Here is a 16,888-nt window from a genome sequence, read left to right on the forward strand (position 1 = left end):
CAGAGCGAGGCTCTGTTTCAAAAATAAAAGAAAAAGAAAAAAATATATATGAAACAAATTATAGACTATGATCAAAGAGGATTTATTCCAGGGATGCAAGGCTGGTTCAATATTCAAAAGTCAATCAGTAATTATCCACCATATTAACATAAACTAAACAAGAAAAATGACATTATATCAAATCAAGGCAGAATAAACAGTTTATAATATTTTTGTATTTATTCATAATGAAAATTTCTGCCCATGCAGCCGCAGAGTCAAAGCTGGTTCCCTCCCAGTCCCGTCTCCCAGCAGCCTGCCTCCTCTTCATTTCAACATGACAGTTGCCACTGCGTCCTTGCCAAGGAATTCCTGGCAGGTGGAGTGTCTGTGGCCATCTCCTAGACAGTGGTAGCACCCACGGAGGGATTAAGCTGTTGCTGCAGGTGCAAAGTGCCAGCAAGCAGATCACTGCAGATAAGCAATACAAAGGCATTGTAGACTGCATGCTCCATATTCCCAAGGAGCAGGAGTCCTGTCCTTCCAGCACGTAACCTGGCCAATGTCATCAGATACTTCCCTACCCACACTCTCAACTTCGCCTTCAAAGATAAATACAAGCAGATCTTCCTGGGGGGTGTGGACAAGAGGATCCAGTTTTGGCTCAAATTTGCAGGGAATCTGGCATCAGGCAGTGCCCCTGGGGCCACATCCTTGTGTTTTGTGTATCCCCTTGATTTTACCTGTCCCCATCTAGCAGCTGACGTGGGTAAAGCTGGCGCTGAAAGGGAATTCCGAGGCCTTGGTGACTGCCTGGTTAAGATCTACAAATCTGATGGGATTAAAGGCCTGTAACAAGGCTCTAACATGTCTGTGCAGGGTATTATCATCTACCGAGATGCCTATTGGTGTCTATGACACTGCAAGGAGAATGTTTCCAGATTCCAGGAACACTCACATGGTCATCAGCTGGATGATCGCACAGTCCGTCACTGCCGTTGCTGGGTTGACTTCCTATCCATTTGACACTGTTCGCCACAGCATGATGATACAGTCAGGGTACAACTGACATCATGTACACAGGCGCGCTTCACTGCTGGAGGAAGATTGCTCATGGTGAAGGAGGCAGAGCTTTTTTCAAGGGTGCATGGTCCAATGTTCTCAGAGGCATGGGCAGTGCTTTTGTGCTTGTCTTGTATGATGAAATCAGAAGTACACACAAGTTATTTCCTAGGGTGCTTCCCCCGTCAACAGGCATGTTGTATTATATAACATATCTTGAGCATTCTTGACAGACTCCTGACTGTCAATTTATCAGTGGCAACTGTTTGCTGGTTGAAAATGGGAAGCAATAATATTCATCTGACCAGTTTTCTCTTAAAGCCATTTCCATGATAATGATGATAGGACTCAATTATATTTTTTATTTCAGTCGCTCCTGATAAATAAATTTGGAGAAAGAAAAATATCTAAAATTAAAAAAGATAAAATTTTCAGAACATAGAAATACAGAACTTCCTCAGCTTGATTAAAGGACATCTACAAAATACCTACAGCAAATATTGTAGTCAACGTTGAAAGGCTGAATTTTCCCCCTAAGATGAGAAACAAAACAAGCATACCTACTCTCATCACTTTTATTCAACACAGTACGAGAAGTTCTGGTCAGCAGAATAAGACATAAAGTAGAAAAGAAGACATACAGATTGAAAAGGAAGCGATAAACCTGCCCTTATTTACAGGTGACGTGACTTTCTACACAGAAAATCTCAAGCAATTTAAAAACAAAGACAAAACACGTAACCAAAAAAACTTCATAGTTTTTCATATATGTGTGTTGCAAATATTTTCTTCCATGCCATAATTTTTTTCTCTTCTCAGGATCTTTTGCAAAGCAAAAGTTTTAGTTTTGATGAATTCCAATTTTTCCATTTTCCTTGTATGTACTGTGCTTTTGATACCAAGTCTAAGAACTCTCTAGGCTTAGCCCTAAATTCTGAAGATTTCCTTCATTTTCTTTTTCTAAAAATTTACATATCTACCTTTTACACTTAAGTTCATGATTCATTTTGGGTTAATGTTCTACAAGATGTGAGATTTGGATGAAGAAGTGAATTCAGCAAGTTAAATATAGAATAAATTGTATTTCCATACACTGACAATGAATACATGGACACCAAAAATTAAGACAGAAAGCACCATTTACAATCATTCAACAAATGAAATACTTAGATGTAAATCTACAAAACATTTATATGTGCTGACAGCTACAGAATGCTGATGAAGACATCAAGATCTAGATAAATGGAAAGACATTCTGCGTTCATGGATTGAAAGACTCAAAGGAGTAAAGATACTTATTCTCCCCAAATTGATGCGCAGTTTTGTTAAGATTCCTATCAAAAGCCAGAACAATTTTTATTCATGCAGGCAAGATCGCTGTAAAATTTCTATGAAAAAGCAGAAAACAGAAATAACAAAAACAGTTTCTAAAATGAAGAATAAAGTGAGAAGAATCAGTCTACCCAATTTCAAGACTTTATATAACTATAGTAATCAAGGCTGTGGTATTGGCAAAGGGATAGGAGTGTAAATAAACAGAACAGTATAGTAAACTAAAAAAAAAAAATCCCCACAAATATGCCCAATTGAATTTTGGAGCAATTGGATCTCCGTAGGCAAAAACAATGTACCTTGATCTATTCTCACATCTTATACAAAATTAATGAATCATAGACTTGAATGTAAAATGTAGATGTGCAAATTTTTAGAAAAAAAAATAAGGAAATCTTCAAGATCTAGGACTAAGCAAAGAATTAGACAATACCAAAAGCACAGGATATGAAAGGAAAAATTGAAAATCGAACTTCATCAAAACTAAAACTTTTGCTTGCTTTACCTATGATCCTGAAAAGACAGGGAAAAAGCAAATTGGAGAGTGGGAGAAAATATTTGCAAAACACATATACAGCAAAGAAATAATATGTAAAACATAAAAGGAACTCTGAAAACCCCACAGTAAAAACCAAAAATCCAATTAAAAAGTTGGCAAAAGACGTAAACAGACATGTTACTGATGGCAAATAAGCATATGAAAGATCCTTAATAAGTTAGTCATTAGAGAAGTGTAAAGTAAAATCACTTGGCATCACTATATACCTGTTAAAATGGCTACAAAATAAAAGGACCCCAAAAGCTGGCACAGATGCAGAGACAGTTGACCACTCATGCAGTGCTGGTGGGAATGTGAGCTGCTACAGCCACTCAGAAAACAGTTTGAAACAGTTTCTTAAACACACACACACACTATCATATGACCTAGCAATTATTCTTTTGGGCATTGATCCCAGAGAGATGAAGAATGTTGTTTACACAACAACCTATACATGGATGTTTATAGCAACTTGATTCATAAGAGACAAAAACTGGAAATGGTTAAACTGTGGTACACCCATATCATAGAGCACTACCCAGCAATAAAAAGGAATGAACCACCAACACATTAAAGAACTGGCTGAATCTTCAGGGAACCATGAGTGAGGGAGGGGGATGCCAATCCCAAAAGGTTCCTGTGCTAGATGATTCCATTTACACAACATTCTTGCAATGACAAAATGATAGACATGGAGACAAGATTAGTGGTTGTCAGGGTTCGGGAGGGGTAGGGGCAGGTGGGCAGTGGGTTAGGCTATAACCGGGCCACATGAGAGATGCTTGTGGTCTTGGGGATGTTCTATATCTCCACTGCATCCATGTTAATATCCTGGTTGTGTTATTCTACTGTAGTTTTGCACAGTGTTACCATTGTGGTAAACTTACTAGAGTACCTGGGATCTCCCGTATTGTTTCTTAAAACTACATGTGAACTTACCATGATCTCAAAACAAAAAGTTTAATTAAACAACAGTAAAGTTGGGCAAAGCATTTTTCTCTTCACCATCTTCAAACTCTTCAATTTATTCAAAGACTTTTTCAAAGTCAGATCAAATACACATGGTAAATAGACAAGGAGGAATGAGATTCTGGACACTATGGACTTCACTGGAAAATATTTTAAAAATTATTGACCAGGCGGGCACAGTGGCTCACGCCAGAATCCCAGCACTTTGGGAGGCCGAGACAGGCAGATCACGAGGTCAGGAGATCGAGACCATCCTGGCTAACATGGTGAAACCCTGTCTCTTCTAAAATACAAAAAATTAGCCGGGCGAGGTGGCGGCGCCTGTAGTCCCAGCTACTCGGGAGGCTGAGGCAGGAGAATGGCGGGAACCCGGGAGGCGGAGCTTGAGCTTGCAGTGAGCCGAGATCGCGCCCCTGCGCTCCAGCCTGGGCGACAGAGCAAGCCTCCGTCTCAAAAAAAAAAAAAATTGACCAGCATTTTATTTCTTGCTCGTGACTAATTTATGTTTTATTTTTTAAAAGACAGGTTGTTGTTCTGTCACCTAGGCTAGAGAGCAGTGATATGATCACAGCTTATGGCAGCCTCCATATCCTGGACTCAAGCAGTCTTTCCTCAGCCTCCTAAAGCGCTAGGATTAAAGGCCTGAGCCACCATGCCAGGCTACTTTTTACATTTTTTGTAGAGACAGGGTCTCGCTATGTTGTCCAGGCTGGTCTTAAACTCCTGGGCCAAGTGATCCTCCTGCCTCAGCCTCCTGCATTTGACTTATTTGTCTTTGCAAATTGTAACTACCTCCACTTGACTGACTTTTAGGAGTGATGTGCTGAGCTAAGCACCTCATAATTTATCTCAGTCAGTCCTATGCTATGTCTGAGATAAGTAATTGTGCCTAATTTGCAAAGAAGAAGTGATTCTCTCAAAGGAAAGTGATTGTTAACCAAAAACTGCAGAGTGATGAGTCCAGAATGCAAACTCATGCTTTTCTTATTGCAATTCCACTACATCATGCTGTTCCCTCTGCATGACATGTGCATGTTGTGCTCCTCCTGAAAATCTCCTATGTGGCTCAAATATAATTTCCCCTGTTCATTCTTTCCTGGCTGAGGCGGAAGTAATTACTCTTGGTTACTGTCCTGATTCTTTGTATGTACATATTTTAAAGCACTTGTTACACTCCTGCAACTGTATATCTAATTCTTTGTTTTGGTTTGGTTTGGTTTGGTTTCTGTTTTTGTTTTTGGAGACAGTCCTGCTCTGTCGCCCAGGCTAGAGGGCAGTGGCGCAATCTTGGCTCACTGAAACCTCCACCCCCCAGGTTTAAGCAATTCTCCTGCCTCAGCCTCCCCAGTATCTCGGATTACAGGTGCCCACACCACACCTGGTTAATTTTTGTATTTTAGTAGAGACGAGGTTTCACCATGTTGGTCAGGCTGGTCTCAAACTCCTGACCTTACGACCCACCTGCCTCAGCCTCCCAAAGTGTTGGGATTACAGGTGTGAGTCACCACGTCCGGCCTGTGTATCTAATTCTTATAGGAGAATCAGAGTTCCTGTAGGGCTGGTGCCTAGTCCCTTTCTTTTTGTTGTGTTACTAAACATAACAGTGTAGCACACATTTTGTAAGCTCACCAGAAATGTTAACTATTTGAAAAAGAGTAAATGGTGAAAACCTTTTCACAAACTAGATAGAATGGAATCCAGACTCTACGTGCATGAAGTATAAAAACACAAGCCTGAGTGTTAATTAGGCCGCATTGTTCAAGCAGAGCTCAACTCTCTAATGAGGCTGATAAATAATTTTTAGCTCTGTTTGTGACATTTAGGATGAGATGCAATTAAACGTCTACTTGTCAAGTCTATGTATTTCTTATGAGTGATAATCCCCCAAATAATCTTTGGATATTCCCACTTATTTGATGGACTCTGAGTGTGTGTTTGTGTGAATGTACATGTGTGTTAATGTAAACCAAGCTACAAATTAGTAGATAGAACCATGTTGTTTTTTATTTGAAACATCATAAATAACCAAGCTTACCCAGAAAGGGGATAAGTTGTATCCTTTACTTCCAGCCCCATCTGAAGAGTTCGGTACAGCAAACATGTACCAGGCTAGCTGGTTGACACAGTGATGCACAAGGCAGTTCTCACATTCAAGAGTGGTGAGTGACAGGAGCCCTGGGAAAAATGCTTGAGAGTCATGCCCAAATATTCAAGTCCACATAAATAAGGGTGAGCAGATGGCTCGGAAAGATGGGAGCATGATCACAAACCGCAGCTTGGCCAGTCCCAGCTGGGCACACCTGCTGCATGCAGGCCTCACTGGAATTCAATAATGACAAGCAAGGCAAGGCTTCCAGTGAACGCAAGTAAGCATATACATAAATAGGAATCGTGTGACGGTATATGGTGCCTACACGTGGTAAGCGTTCCGTAGCATTGCTGCTGCACTGAGATATTTTCATTGTGCCACTCTGAGTGGTAGTTGTGTAAAAAAGTTGGGGGGCAGTGGCATTGCCAGGGCTGGCTTACTCACTGATGCAATTAAACATCTACTTGTCAAGTCTATGTATTTCCTATGAGTGATACTCCCCCAAATAATCTTTGGATAGTTCCACTTATCTGATGGACTCTGAGTGTGTGTGTGTGAATGTATGTGTGTGTTAATGTAAACCAAGCTACAAATTAGTAGATAGAACCATGTTATTTTTCACTTGAAACATCATAAATAATCAAGCAACAGTATAAATCAAGAAAGATCTTTCTTTAAGATAGGCAGTGATTATCTCTAAATAAAAAGGAATGCTTCTCAGCTACCCTTCATCACACTCAGCGTGATGCAAAATTTGTTGTTGTTGTTGTTGTTGTTGTTGGGAGTGGGGCGCCATGCATACTGCCAAGCGGCTACCTAAGAGTCAGTCTGGAGATGTTTAGTTTTGGCAGAAGGTCAGGCTGGATATTCTACAGCGTCCTTTCACTGAAAAGCATCTGCGTCCTCCGTACAACATGTTTAGTTTTCTTTTGTGCATTTCTGAGCTCGCTGGAAATCAGAGAAATATCAAAGGGGCCAATTACAAAATAAAGAAAATAAATTTTTATTATAATAACTTGAATTAAAATCAGGGCCCTAAGTACTTAGTATTAGTCACATAAAGTATTATTCACTAGGTATTATTCACATAAAAATATCTATCAATCACTAGGTATTAGTCACAGAAAATATCATTCATTAGGTATTATTCACAGAAAAGCTTGGTTTCCCTGAGGGCCAGATGCCAGCAGCAATCCAGAGGCAGCAGGGCTGTGGGCAGGGGAGTGGTACCCCACAAAGGTGCTGCAGTGGCTCCAGGTCAGACGTGCTCCCTGGCTCCCAGCAGAAGAAAATTCAATTCCTCTCTGCAGAAAAATATTTTTAACCTCTTCGTCTCTTCAGATATTCTATTAAGGCAAGTATTTTTGCCATTAAAATGATTGAATCTATAGTCAAAATTGTTCGTACAGAGACATCAGCAGGCCCGTGTGGCTTTACAAGTAAAACATATTTAAAAAGCAAGACACCCGGAAATACAATTAGTGAGAGATGTTTGAAACCACTATGGAGAACACAAAAAAAACTATATTGAAAGATAATAATAAATACAAAAGAAATGAAGAGATTCTATAATACGTTCATGGATAGAATCAATATTACCAAGTTTGCGACAGTACAGTCAATAGTATAACCTACACTCAATCCAATTCCAGTCAAAGACCCATAGGTTCTTTTCTTTTCTTCTGCTGCTTTTGACAAACCTGACAAAAATATGATTCTAAAGTTAACATGGAATAGCAAACATATAATAGACAGGACTCTGTTGAGAATTTGTGAGAGCAGTTCTTACCGGATATCAACACAGCCTGTAAAGCGATGTTAGTTAAGGCACGGGCAGCAGGATCCACAAACTGAACAGAGGAACGACCTCACAAGCCAAGAAATAGACCCTCAAAGATCTAGAAAACTGAAATAAGAAAGCCGTGGTGACATTGCCTGGAACTGAGGAAAAGATCAGATTTTCAAAAGATCACGTGGGGACAGTTGGTTATCCATGTGAAGAAAAGCTGGATCCCTACTATTACCGTATACTGACGTAAATTCCTGCCGGGTTAAAGACTTAAATGGGAAACAAAACCCTTTACATGTTTTAGAAAAACAATTTTATAAACTTAATAGTGAAGAAGGATTTTTAATATGACCTATAAAAGGCTGTTCACTATATGAAATATTTGAGCATGTGAAAATGCTTTAGGCTGGGTGCGGTGGCTCACGCCTGTAATCCCAGCACTCTGGGAGGCCAAGATTAGTGGATCACCTGAGGTCAGGAGTTCAAGACCAGCCTGGGCAACATGGCAAAACCGTGTCTCTACTAAAGGTATAAAAATTAGCTGGGCGTTGTAGCAGTTGCCTATAATCCCAGCTACTCGGGAGGCTGAGGCAGGAGAATCGCTTGAACCGGGTAGGCGGAGGTTGCAGTGAACTGAGATCGCGCCACTGTGCTCCAGCCTGGGCGACAACAGCAGGACTCTGTCTCAAAAAAAAGAGAAAAAAATACTTTAGAAAGAAGATGAAAAGGAAAGCCATAAGCTGGGAGAGGATACATGCATACATTACATTTGACCGAAAAAATCCAAATCCCTACCTAGCAAAGGAAACAAACGACAATGGACAAAAGACAAGAATAATTGTTTCAGAGAAGAAAGCCCAGATTACAAATCATCACAAAAAGTAATTTACCCTCATTAGCTTCTCAGGAAATAAGTCCTGAGATCCCAATGACGTATTTTATCAACCGTAGACTGGAAAAAATTAAGATCTGATGACTCAAATTGTCACAACAGCTTTGGAAACCAGTATGGCAGCATTTCATGAGTTTGAATACTTGTCTCATCCTTAACCCACCAATTTCATACCCAGTTGTAAATACTTGCATGTGTGCACAGGAGACAAACACGAAAATTCCATTTATCGTTGTTCGCAACAGACAAAAGTTGTCAACAACCCAAATGTTCACCCAAATGACAGTCCTAAAATCCCAGCACATTAGAGAACATACTATTTGATTATCCTTATAATGCTGTGTTTCTTTTCAAAACCAATACGGAATACTGAATTAATCCATCAGTCTATGCTTGAATACCTGAGGGACATGCAACTATTTTACAAGAGAGCCCAAATGCAAAAAAAATGCATAAATATTTTGTGGTATTTCACATGATGGAATATGATTTAGCAGAACATGGAGAAAATGTTACATGAAATAAAACATCTTAAATCAAATATTGAATGAAAAGAGCAATTTGCTGAAGACAGTATACAGCCTGGAAAAATATTTAATGTAACTTAAAAACAAACAAAGCTAAACAATATAATGTTGGAGATACAGACAATGTTGTGCTAACTTAAAAAAAGAAACAGTTTTTAAAAGAGGTAATGATAAGCATTTCCTTTGGGGGAGAGATAAAATAAAGTATGAAGAAGACACACAGGTAGCTTCAAGGTATTTTGAGAGGGTGAGTTCACAGGTGTTTATTTTATTATTATGTTTCATAATAGGTAGCATATAGCTTACTTATGTTCTTTTGCCTATATCAAATATTACAAAATATTTTTAAAGAACTATTGTTAAGACATTATTTCTTTAGCCAAGCAAATGACTTTGAATCAAGCGTATGAAGTAGCTTCTGTAACACCTTATTTCCAAATAGTAACAGCAAGTGAGGCCGTACCAGATTAAGAAGCCAGAAGACTTATGTCAAAACCCACTTCACGCACCGATTGGCTCTATGAATGTAGGGTGAGTCATGAAACTTCTCTGAATCCCAGTTTGCCATCTATAAAACGAAGCTTAAAATAAAATCCTGTCCTGTCAACTTCATAAGCCTATTACAAAGAGGTAATATAATAGTGATTTGAAAATTGTTTAGCATGAAGGTGCTGTTATGATGTTAGTCAGTAAATGTCATCGCCCACGTGTTGTAAAATTTTGATTGGCAGCACTATGGACATAGAACAGCAAATGGGAGCAACTTCTACAAAGAGTGGCAGCTGGAAACATTTTCTCCCAAAAAGGTGATGACCGTGGAGCTTTGAGGAGGCACTCCAGAAAGAAACACCAAATTGTCTTGGTCTCAATGCCAATGTGGGGTCTTTAGGATTTTGAAGCTGTTACTGTGACTAATAGTAATAATGGCAGCGTATGTAATCAAATGAGTCCTGAAGTGAGGTTTAGAGCAACAGCTTAAACTCAACTTTATCACTGATTAGCTTTGCGATCCTGGAAACTCAATCTCTTAGCAGGTCTTACTCTGCATCTGTGAAGTGTGGCTGATTTTATGAGTACTGTTTTCTCCAATGCTGATACTATATAATTCCAAGGCTCTGTAGAAATTTGTTTGACAATGAGCTGAAATGGGCAGTAAAAAAAGGTGATCTTCACAAACAATGTCTTGAATGTTTGGTTTGTACAATCTCCTGCGTGGTTTTACATGTCACCTTCTTTCAGACAATCCTAAAATTCCAGCATGTTAGAGAATATACTATTTGATCATCCTTATCATGCTGTGTTTCTTTTCAAAATCGATACGGAATACTGAATTAATCCATCAGTCCATGCTTGAATACTTGAGCGACAGAAGCTATTTTACAAGAGAGCCCAGTCCCATTTTGAGTAGTTCTCATTAGTAGAAATTATCTTGCAAGAACTCTATCTAATGTTATAATCATCTGGAGGCACTTGGCCATCTGCTCCCCATAGACTTTTATCTGCCCTTTCAAACCAGCCCTATGGCCAGACACTGTTCCTGCTATTTTCCACACCTCATTTGTTCCAGGTCACTCAGGCAGTCTGGACCTAGAGTTTAGGCTCACCCATCATGCTCTATGTAGTAGGACTCACTTCCAAACTGGTCTACACTTTTAAAATGTAGTAGACTTGATTTCATAGAGCAGTTTTAAATTTGCAGAAAAATTCAGCAGAAAAAACAGCGGGTTCTTATGTATTCTTCTCCTCCCCTTCTAGGTTCTCCTACTAACATCTTGCATTAGTGGAGGACATTTGTTAAAACTGATGAACATACTGTTACATGATTCTTAGCTAAAATCTACAGTTTACATTAGGACTAACTCTTGGTTACATGTACACGTTATGGGTTTTGACAAATGTATAATGACACACAAACCGTCATTATAGAATCATACCAAATAACTTCCCAGCCCTGAAAACCCCATGTTCCACCCATCCATCCTTTCCTTCCTCCTCAAAAATCCTAGACAATCACTGATTTTTTTTTTTTTTTTTTTTACTGTTTCCATACTTTTGGTTTTTCCAGAATGTCATAGTTGGAATTATACAGCATGTAGCCTTTTCAGATGGGCTTCTTTCTCTTTTTGTGTTTTTTGAGATGGAGTCGCGCTCTGTCACCAGGCTGGAGTGCAATGGCGCGATCTCAGGTCACTGCAACCTCTGCCTCCCGAGTTCAAGTGATTCTCCTGCCTCAGCCTCCCGGGTAGCTGGGATTACAGGCGGCCGCCACCACGCCGGGCTAATTTCTGTATTTTTAGTAGAAACGGGCTTTCACTATGTTAGCCAGGGTGGTCTCAATCTCCTGACCTCGTGATCTACCCGCCTCTGCCTTCCAAAGTGCTGGGATGACAGGCATGAGCCACCGCGCCCGGCCCAGATTGGCTTCTTTCTCCTAGCAATATGCCTTTAAGATTTCCCCATGTCTTTTAATGGTTTGATAGTTCGTTCCTTTTTATTGGTAAATAATATTCCATTACAAACTTGTCCTACAGCTTATTTATTCTCCTATTTGATAACATGTGAGGCATTTTCTAGTTTGGGCAATTATGATTAGAGCATATACAATCTATATTTAGGCTTTTATATATGCATAGGTTTTCAACCCATTTGGATAAATACCAAGACGTGCATTTTCCATGTTACATGATGAGAGTTTTCTTCGTTTTGTACCAAGACGTGCATTTTCCATGTTACATGATGAGAGTTTGTTTCGTTTTGTACCAAGACGTGCATTTTCCATGTTACATGATGAGAGTTTGTTTTGTTTTGTACCAAGACGTGCATTTTCCATGTTACATGATGAGAGTTTGCTTCGTTTTGTAAGGACTAAACAATGAATGAGCGCTCCTGCTGCTCCACATCCTCTCTGGCATTTGGTGGTGTCAGTGTTTTGGATTTTAGCCATTCTGATATGTATGTAGTGGTGTCCGCATTTGTTGCTTTAGTTTGTTGCTTTAGTTTGCATTTCTCTAATAACATACGATGTTGAGCATCTTTTTATATGCTTATTTTCTATCTGTTTATCTTTGATGAGGTATCTGTTCAGATCTTTGGCTCATTTTGTAATTGGGTTGTTTGTTTTCTTATTGTTAAGTTTTAAAAGTTCTTTGTCTGTAATCCCAGCACTTTGGGAGGCCAAGGTGGGAGGATCACAAGGTCAGGGGGTTGAGACCATCCTGGCCAGCACGGTGAAACCTTGTCTCTACTAAAAATACAAAAAATTATCCAGGTGTGGTGGCACATGCCTGTAGTCCCAGCTACTCGGGAGGCTGAGGCAGGAGAATCACTTGAACCAGGGAGGCAGAGGTTGTAGTAAGCCGAGATCTCACCACTGCACTCCAACCTGGGTGGCAGAGTCTCGCTCTAAAAAAAAAAAAATAAAGAGTTCTTTGTGTATTTTGGATTCAAATCCTTTATCAAGTGTGGGTTTTTGCAATGATTTCTATTAGTCTGTGGCTTGTCTGTTCATTCTCTTAACAGAGTTTTTTGCAGAGCTGAAGTTTTTAATTTTAATGAAGTCTGACATAATTTTTTTCTTTCACGGGCCATACTTTTGGTGCTGTATCTGAAAAGTCATCGTCATACCCAAGACCACCTAGATTTTCTCCTATTATCTTCTAGGAGTTTCATAGTTTTACATTTTACACTTAGACTTTCGATTCATCTTTAGTTAATTATTTGTGAAATACATAAGAAAACTCTAATTCATTCGTATGCACGCAGATATCCGGTTGTTCCAGAGCCATTTTCTGAAAAGACTATCCATTCTCCACTGAAAGGGCTTTGCTCCCTTTTCAAAGATTGCTTGATCGGTCTGTGTGGGTGTGGGCTCTCCACCCTGCTCCACTGGTCGATTTGTCTGTTCTTTCACCAGTACCACATTGTCTTGATTACCACAGCTTTACGGTGAGTCTCATTCACACTGATGATCTGGCAGTCAGTGCTCTTGGGACTGAAATTTCAGGCCAGGATGGCATCCCATATTCTCTACGTTTCCACTAGATTCCGACTGTGCAAATAATTGCTGGAAAGTAAAATGCTTCAAAATGTGAAAATAATGATGTAATTCAGAAAAGTGGTTAATTCTACCATTTTATTTAAGAATGCTAATTTCATTGAGAATCAATTCTATAATTTTACTTTTACCCAAATAGCCCTGAAATATATATCTGCATATATATAGAAAATATATATGCATCTATTATATATTATATGTATATAATGATTTTTATATAAATACATAATAATGTATTATGTATTATATACCAATAAAACTAATATGTATTTTATAATATAATATATAAAATATATATTTATATAATATATTATCATAATAATATATCTAATATAATGTATATTAATATATTTTCATATAATTTACAATATAATTAGGTATTATAATTTATTCATAATATACATATAAATATATAATTACATATTATGTATAAAATAGATGCATATATATTATATATGTGTAATTGATGCTTCTATTTTTTATGTATAATTGATGCATCTATATTAATAGATTCATATATATAAAACAGATGCATCTATCACATAGATGCATGTACATATGCAAATATATGCACCTATTTATTTTGGAAACAGCATCTCACTCTGTTGCCAAGCTGGAGTGCACTGGTGTGATGATAGCTCGCTGTGACCTTGACCTCCTAGGCTCAAGCAGTTCTCTTGCCTCGGCTTCCTGAGTAGCTGAAACTACAGGTGAGCGACACCATACTCAGTTAATTTTTTACTTTTTGTAGAGACAGGGTCTCACTATGTTGCCCAGGCTGGCCTTTAACTGGGCTCCGGCAATGCTCCTGCCTCAGCCTCCTGAAGTGCTGGGATTACAGGCAGGAGCCACCATACCCAGCCTTACATTTGTTTTACTAGAATACTTATGACTTAGTGAAATGTGACCTCCATGACTGTTCCAGTAGCTGTTGAATGTGAGCCCACTCCACTCAACACAAGGATTCAGTTTATAATAAACTCCATCCCTACCAATAAATCCCTTCACAGGTGTTGATGGTGTTACAGCTTGAATTTCTGCTACCTCAAAAAATTGGGTAAATTGGAAAGCTAAATATCACTAATTTTGTTACAGTGTATGAGCTGAAATAACACCTCCTTTTTTTTTTTTCAATGCTGAAGAAAAGTAAGAATGATTTCTAAAGTGCCCAGAAACACCTGAGCCTCGGTCCAGGTCCTCAATAACCCCGGTGAGAGAATCCATTTCCACCCCTTCCCTGCAGTAGGCACAACACAAAACCCGACTCCTTCCCTCTGCAGGAAATGAGAGATCATAGGAACACATTTTAAAACTGTGCTGGTGCCTGTTCTGTGGAGGATCTTCGACGTCCAGACTGAAGTAAACGACAGAAGCTTTTCCAGAGAAATCTGAATTATTTCAAAATCATGTAAGATAAACTGTGAGCATGGCGGGGAGGGAGCATGTCACAGTGTGCCTGTCACCTAAACTGGAGGTAACAGGCTAATGGAGAGCCCAAGCGCCAGGAAGGCCAGGTGATGCCATGTGAACCACCAACCCTCAAGTCTCTGTGGCTTAAAACCGCACAAGTTGACTTCTCATTTGTGCAAAATCCTCTGTGTGTCTGGACACCTTTGTAGTTGACTGGCCCCGGGTAATCCCGAGTGAGATTTCTCCACATGAATCCAAGTGATTGTCACAACAGGAGGCAACATTTCCTGACTTTTTTTTTTTTTTTTTTTTTTGAGATGGAGTTTCACTCTTGTCCCCCAGGCTGGAGTGCAATGGTATGATCTCAGGTCACCGCAACCTCCGCCTTCCAGGTTCAAGCTATTCTCCCGCCTCAGCCTCCAAAGTAGCTGGGATGACAGGCATGCGCCACCACGCCGGCTCATTTTGGATTTTTAGTAGAGACGGGGTTTCTCCATGTTGGTCAGGCTGGTCTGGAACTCCCGACTTCTACTGATTCGCCCGCCTCGGCCTCCCAAAGTGCTGGGATGACAGGCGTGAGTTACCGCGCCTGGCCTATTTCTACACATTTTATACCAACAACTAAATAAATGTTCCTGCCTTTTAAGCTACGTTATTTTTCACCACCATTCATTCGTCAGAAATTGCAGCATAGCTCTGCCTAATTGCAGCAGAATTGGGGGGCGGGAGAAGCCCAGATGGAGAGGAGGCTGAAATACGGATGAGCCTTAGAAGTCTCCGTCACCGTACATTAGCTCCAGCCTAGTCTTCATTTCCCCACTTCTGATTTTTGCCAAGCAAAGCTCCCCTGTCAGCTCTCAATTCAATCTTACATAGTTACAATTCATAGTACCAACAGTATGTGAAAAAATTCTGTTCAGTATACTCTCAAACTTGACTCTTCATCCGCAAGATAAAATTAAAATTCAGCTGAGTGATTGGAGATCCTTCTGGCAGCAGGCACGTGACAGGGGAGTGGAGAGTATTGCTGATGGGGTCAGAGCAAGCCTGCCAGCCAGCCGTGCTGCTTACTGAGGGAGTGTCCACAGACAAGCCACCTAACCCGTCAGAGTCTCGGCTTCTTCTTCCATAAAATAGGGAAAATACCATCAGCTCTTGCAGGTTATTGGGAATATTAAATGAGATCATCTTTATACAAATTAGTATAGCACCAGGCTCACAATAAAGGCATGATAGACATTGCTATTATATCATCACAATCCAGTTCTAAAGCAATCCTATGACAAGTTTGGGTGATGGCACTTTGCAAATAGGGTGGTCCTAGGTTATTGTCTTAGCACCATATAAAATTGAAAAGAAGAAGGAAGAGGAAGAGGAAGAAGAAGAAGAGGAAGAAGAGGAAGAAGAAGAAGAAGAAGAAGAAGAAGAAGAAGAAGAAGAAGAAGAAGAAGAAGAGGAGGAAGGAAGGGGGAGGAGGAGGAGAAGAGAAAGGAAGGAAAGAAGGGAGGAGGGAGGGAGGGAAGGAAGGAAGGAAGGAAGGAAGGAAGGAAGGAAGGAAGGAGGCTTTTATTCACATTTAAAGAAACGGTAACACAGAAAACATTTGTTTTAGCAATCTGAAGGTTAAAGTTCTACTTTATTTATTCTAGTACTGATAGAGTTAGGAGAACATAAAGGCAGGCCGAGAGAGGTGCTGGGCTCCCACACGTGAGCACCTTCCACAGTGGAGCAATCCCCCCTCTGGAGCAGATCACGCATGTGGAGTGGGGATTGGGCACAATCGGAGGCTGTGGTTGCCACAGCCCAGTTCAATGTGTCCTTTGATGCAACAACTAAGGTAAGGATAATGTTTCACTAACAAAAGTGCCAGAATCCTCCTTTTTGACCACCTACAGCCATTATTTGAATCTTTCAATGGTCCAAATTTCACGTTATTAAAAATGAGTGAATGTGTTTCCACTGTTACAGAGCTAGCCTGAGGCAAACTGCAAAGTTTGCCCTGTCTCCTTTCCAGCCACATTTTCCAGTGTCCTTTCCTTCGTCTTTCCTCCTTGCCACAGGTCCTCATGCTGTCCTCTGGCTTCTCAGAGCCATGCTAGCCAAACCTGTCCCCACAGGGTAATAACTGGGGCATGGCTTTGAACCTAGACATAGAATTTATGTCTTTTACAAAGATGAACTGAAAGTGAAACATAGGCCTAATTTTAAAATGCCAAAGCTGTAAATCTTCCAGAAGAAAACATAAAA

At 39.9% G+C, this 16,888-nt stretch overlaps 1 pseudogene; it reads left to right on the forward strand.

Moving 5' to 3' along the window:
• The first annotated feature begins 243 nt into the window (after positions 1–243).
• On the forward strand, positions 244–16,232 carry LOC108522394 (ADP/ATP translocase 2 pseudogene; annotated as a pseudogene).
• The last annotated feature ends 656 nt before the right edge of the window (positions 16,233–16,888 follow it).

Source organism: Rhinopithecus bieti, unplaced genomic scaffold, assembly GCF_001698545.2.
Source record: "Rhinopithecus bieti isolate Rb0 unplaced genomic scaffold, ASM169854v2 scaffold_56174, whole genome shotgun sequence".
Taxonomy (NCBI): domain Eukaryota; kingdom Metazoa; phylum Chordata; class Mammalia; order Primates; family Cercopithecidae; genus Rhinopithecus; species Rhinopithecus bieti.